Raw genomic sequence first — 6,095 nt, 5'->3', positions numbered from 1 at the left:
ATTCCTTTGGGGAATGGGGATGGTGGGAAGGTGGCTGTGTGAATTGGCATTAAAAGACATACATGTCCCTAACTAGCCCTTTTAAATTTATTTTTTACTGGTTTTCTGGATGATTATCAATCCTACACCTCATCTCATTCCATCTCTTTTCTGACTGTCAATGAGAAGAGGGATGCTTTTACATACTTGTTGAAACTTGGATTAAAAGGGCAGCAGCGGAGTCAAAACTCTTTGATGTCTTTACCTTCAGTCAGTCTCCTTGGCAGCATATTCTGTATTTCATTAAAGTCTTTCTTTTTTTCATTCCGTCAGGACCCATGTAGATGTTGACTTGCTTCCAGTTTGGATCTGGGGAATTTGCTTTTTTACTGTTGTCTTAAAATAAAATGCAGTGTGGTCAAATAGTTTTGAAGGATTCGTTGTCTGAATATCCAAGGAATGATAAAATATCTTTCTAAGAATGTTGACTTTTACTTTTGCTTTTTATTAGCTATATACCCTTATTATCTTCTTCCCTGGTGGCTCAGAGGTTAAAGCATCTGCCTGGAATGCGGGAGACCCAGGTTCGATCCCTGGGTTGGGAAGATCCCCTGGAGAAGGAAATGGCAACCCACTCCAGTACTCTTGCCTGGAGAATACCATGGAGGGAGGAGCCTGGTAGGCTACAGTCCACAGGGTCACAGAGTCGGACATGACTGAGCGACTTCACTCACCCTTATTATCAGTCTTGTACTTTGCTCGACTCAGAGTTTTCTCTTTTTTTGTTGTTGTTATTTATTTATTTTTTTTGACCATGCTGCCCGGGATGTGGGATCTTAATTACCCGACCAGGGATCGAACCACAGCCCCTTGCAGTGGAAGCATGAAGTCTTACCCACTGGGCCAGTAGGGGAGTCCCAGAGGTTTCTTTCTGAATCTTACAATCAATGTCCAGATTGCAGTGATGCAGTGATTACAGTGATGCATCCGTTTTCCTTAATCACTGGGGTAATAGGCATTTACTAAATTCTTCAGATTATTTCTTCTGATTTAGGTATGAGGTCCTCTTTCATTTATGTTCTGTTTTTATATATTGTTGAGTCATACTGTCTTTGTCATCGTTTAGTTGCTAAGTTGTGTCTGACTTTCGTGCGACCCCATGGACTGTAACTTGCCAGGCTCCTCTGTCCATGGGATTTTCCAGGCAAGAATACTGGAGTGGGTTGGCATTCCCTTCTCCAGGGGATCTTCCTAACTCAGGGATCAACTTGTGTCTCCTGCTTGGCAAGTGGATTCTTTAACACTGAGCCACCAGGGAAGCCCACCTACTATATTACTGGTGGGTTTTTGAAGCTCCAGGGATTAAATATCTAGGGTGGGCACTTTGTTCCAGTTTGATGGAAGAAGACCAAACATTCCTAAACTCTGCTTGTAAATCAATGACCCAGCCTCAGTCTGGGTTTTAAAATTGCCCAGGCAGAAATGATAAGAATTTGTCAGATGCTCATTTTCATATAAGATTTTTATAAGGTTCAAATGACCTATTTAATTTCAATATATCTGAGGATCTCATGGACTTTCCTCTCAACGTTCTTCACATCATTTGACCAGCCTGAATTTCTTGGTCCCTTCCTTGGGGTGCCCAACTTTGCAACTTAACAGCTAACTCCGGAACAGACCTGCCTTCCCCTCTATTCCTGGCAGTGATAAAATCATCATTCTTAACTGCTGTAGTAAAGGAGGGTTGAGGAAGCCCTGGAGAAAAACTCCTACTCGGGGACGCCAGAGGCTCCTTTCTTTCTTCAGTGTTACTCTCCGACATTCCTGTGTAAGAGTAAGAAATGGGTTACCTCTACTTCTGTCTGTACCTCCCTTTAAAACCAGAAAACAAGATGAAAGTACTCCAGAGAAGCTAGGTTCCCTTGTACCTGCAGGTGTTGGTTTTTTAATCCTGATGAGTTTTGCATCTTTCCCTTGAAAGCCTTTCTCTTGCTTGGTTTTCCTCCAGATTATCACCAGGGTTCTCCCGAAAGAGAAGGTGATGTGACCCAGAGCCCTCCCTGAGAAAGGCGTATTCCTCAGAGGGGAAAGCACAGGAGAGCTGTCGTGGAGAAGGTCTGAGGGCAGTTCACGGTCCAGGTAAGGTGCTTTAAGCCTCAAATCAGCTGAGGGGTGAGGTACTCTCTAGAAACCTGGGTCTGAACCACCCATCTTAGATGTTCCCCTCTGCTGATGTCTCGGGCTACAGGAAGGAAACCCTCTTCTTGTGGCCGAAAACCATGGTAAAGAAAACCAGCCTCATGGGGTGGGTGGGGGGAGAAATGGGAGGAATGTCCCTGGCCAGGAGGCCGGAGGTGCCCCAGGAAGCCGTTTCCTCTGAATAGTTAAATGGCTGCCTCTCAACTTGCACAATGTCACATTGAATTTGAAACAGGGAACTTTTTATATATTTTCCCCTGATTGTGCTGGCACCTGGCAGATGCCTATTTACCACAGGCATCAATACACATAGTAATCAAAGGAAATCAGAGGCACAGATTAGCAACAGCTGCAAGTCATTAGTGACAGACACGGGAAAGCACAATTCTGCACCCAACTTTGAAATAACCAATATGAGTATTTCAGAGCATGAGGGTTACCGCAGGGCACTCGCTAACATGGGAGCAGCCAAACAATAGCTGGGCTTGTCTCTCTCGAGAGCCCTCTTCCCCATGGCAGCACCATACTCTCTATTAGAAACCAATCAATCACACAATATCGGTCCTTTGAGCATCAGCCCTTTCAGAGCCTGCGTGTCCATCTTCTGATCAAAGGTTGCTTCAGCCGAGAAATACCCTCTGGCTTGTGGGAAAACTTGTTATCTTCTATCATAATTTTAGTTGTGGGAGCTTGCGTGTCTTCCTGAGGAATTAATTATATCATTGACCTAGTTGGAAAGGGCCATACAGAGGAAAACAGACATTCCCCTTCCCCATTTAATTTCATTTTTTTCCACATTTCTATTTGAAAATCAGCTCTGATTGATAGCCATTCTCTTGGTAGTTACACATTTTCACTGGCAGCGCTAACCTTAGCCTACTCCAGAAAATACTATTCAGTTTTTAGCTTTTCCTAATAAATTCATTCAGTGCCTCGGTGGAATGTAAGTTGGTCATTTAAAAATTTCTAACTGTTGCCTGATATGTCCCCAAACAAATTTAGACAGCATGGGTTTCTATTTTAGGCCATCTCTGGAAATGCAGATTTACTGTACAAATGGGTAATGGCCTAGAGATAAACAGACACAGTGAGCTGCTGCCTGATTAGCAGGACTGGGCAAAATTTAGTATCATATATATTGCAATAATTGGACCACAGGACCATAGGATGTAGATTCAATTGGTCTTATCGCTACTTGAGATCTCTTTTCTCTTTACTTGATATTAAGGTTGGAATATTATTACTTTTTTTTTTCTGTTTTAGAAAATTCTCTTTCCCCAACTCTCCCTTCCCAAAAATATCTTCTGAAGGTTCTCCTGAAAATTCTTTTAATAATAAGTAACTTGTTTTGGAGATTAGGATAAGAAAGGGAGAACAATTCTGCCTTTCATTTACTTCAGAGCCAACCATTAAGCATCAGCTCTTGAACAGCAAGCAATATGCTGATATTTTAGAAGAAAACTTGCAGGGAACACAGATTCCATAAGGCCCATGGAACATCATAGGCATTCAGATGAATATTACCGTCTTACGTGCTGTTTTTTAAACTTCTGGAGGAGAGAAATTATTTCATACTTGATTAAGTATCATAGGAGGTATGAATTCTTGGGGTCATTTTGTAGAGAAGCAAAGACTTTCTTGGTATCTCAGTTGTTAAAGAGCCCTCCCACAATGCGGGAGACCTGGATTCAATCGCTGGGTCGGGAAGATCCCCTGGAGAAGGAAATGGCAACCCACTCCAGGATTCTTGCTTGGAGAATCCATGGACAGAGGAGCCTGGTGGGCTTCAGTCCATGGGGTCACAAAGAGTCGGACATGACTAAGTAACTAACTTTCCCTTTCCTTTTCAAAGACATGGTATTAATCCATAATTTTATTGTTTAGTAATTAATTCAGCGCTGATTAATTCAGTGTGTATTGAATGTCTACTACATCTCAGGGAATCTCAGACATTGCAGATAGAGCAGCCAAGTTAGCAAATGACCTGGTCACAGTGTACTTGACTTATGATAAGGATATATAGGCAGCTTACGTTTGAGGTGGCAGCTTGACAGTTTTTCACTGTATACAGCTTCTTTTTCCTTCCTCTCTTCCTCCATTTCCCCCTCTCTTTCCTTCCCTGTCCTGCCCCTGCCCACATTCCCTTTCCTTCACTCTCCTATACCCATGCTTTAAGATTTAGACATTAGAGGAACTAAGCATTGCTTGTTACACAGAATTATTTAATAAAATAAAATACACATTTTGAAAATTAATCTGTACAAGTCAGGCTGAAGCTGCTATAACAAAGGAAGCCCCAAATTTCAGTGGCTTAACACAATAGAAGTTAATTTCCTGCCCATGTAACAATCTAAAGAGGGTGTTCCTAGTTGGTGAGAGGCTTTCCTCCATGTAGCAACTCAGAAACTTAGGTTCCTTCCATCCTGTGACCCTGCCAAACTTTTGAGTCTTTTGCATGCAGCTGATTCAAGGGGAAACAGAGTTAAGAAGGCACAGCCGTTTCTTAACTAACTTGGCCTGAAAGTAGCCAATGTCGCTTCTGATCCCTTACCATGGGGAGAGCTGACTAGATGGCCCCACCTAGATGCAAGGGGGCTTGTGAAATTCTTAGTTCTGGGCTGCATGGATACTTTGAAGTGACACGTTTTATTCAAAGAAAGTGGGAGAACAGGTATGCATAGACACAGTTATATGTCAGGGACCATGCTAATTTCTGAAAATAGACAATGGATAAGTCATTGTCTTTTAGGGTGGTGAGGGCCACACAGATCCTCAACTAACCAAACATGATATCCAAGTGCTAAATAATGTCATATGTGAGCACAGATGCAGGGGAAAATACCACATTGTAGAATGGATTCAGCAAGCAGAGCCTTAAAGGGCTGCAGCTAGCAGACAAGAGGAAGGAGCTGAGAAGATGCCCCATGTGTCCAGTCATGAGCTGCTCGATGTATCAGTGTTCAAGAATGTGGGGGTAACTAGGCCAGATCAGAGAGGGCCTTGTGGGCTGTGCCTTCTACACAAGTAACTAGAGTGTGAATGTGAATATAATCTGAGGCTTCATAGTATAGGTCCTTTGATCCCGCTCCTTTCTGAAGTCCATGTTTCTTGGATATGTCATTACATATGTGAAAGGAAACTGATTTTTTAAATCTTGAGGTGTCATAGGGGACTTTTTAAGATGACAGGTGTTTCAGTTCAGTTGCTCAGTCGTGTCCAACTCTTTGCGACCCCATGAATCGCAGCACACCAGAACTCCCGGAGTTCACGCAGAGTCGCATCCATCGAGTCAGTGATGCCATCCAGCCATCTCATCCTCTGTCGTCCCCTTCTCTTCCTGCCCCCAATCCCTCCCAGCATCAAAGTCTTCTCCAGTGAGTCAACTCTTTGCATGAGGTGGCCAAAGTACTGGAGTTTCAGCTTTAGCATCATTCCTTCCAAAGAAATCCCAGGGCTGATCTCCTTCAGAATGGACTGGTTGGATCTCCTTGCAGTCCAAGGGACTCTCAAGAGTCTTCTCCAACACCACAGTTCAAAAGCATCAATTCATTGGCGCTCAGCCTTCTTCACAGTCCAACTGTCACATCCATACATGACCACAGGAAAAACCATAGCCTTGACTAGATGGACCTTAGTCGGCAAAGGTGTTAAGTTTCTTATAAAGGAAACTATATCCTTGGCAGCCTTGTTCCTTACTGGGTAGGAATGTGTCACCTTACAAAGGAGACACATTAAAAATGTATGAATTCCCCCATTTGATTTCAAGGTTGATATTTCATCGCACATTTAAGGCCCCTTCCCTTTCTCTTAATATTAGTAGTAGCGAGTGTGCTTTCTTTTAATGCAGGAGAGAGCTTGAAGTTCCAGGCACCAAAAGAGGCTGAGGTTGTCTCAGCTATACTGGAGGGAGAGTGCTT

General features: G+C 43.1%; 1 non-coding gene across 1 annotated transcript; it reads left to right on the top strand.

The window, feature by feature from the left end:
• Window positions 1-512: 512 nt before the first annotated feature.
• TRNAS-GGA (transfer RNA serine (anticodon GGA)) lies at window positions 513-584 on the top strand. Its single transcript has one exon. It is a non-coding gene; the product is annotated as a tRNA-Ser (tRNA).
• The last annotated feature ends 5,511 nt before the right edge of the window (window positions 585-6,095 follow it).

This window comes from Ovis aries, chromosome 20 (genome assembly GCF_016772045.2).
Source record: "Ovis aries strain OAR_USU_Benz2616 breed Rambouillet chromosome 20, ARS-UI_Ramb_v3.0, whole genome shotgun sequence".
Classification (NCBI taxonomy): Eukaryota; Metazoa; Chordata; class Mammalia; order Artiodactyla; family Bovidae; genus Ovis; species Ovis aries.
The sequence above is the reverse complement of the archived record's forward strand: the minus strand, read 5'-3'. Positions and strand labels throughout refer to the sequence as shown.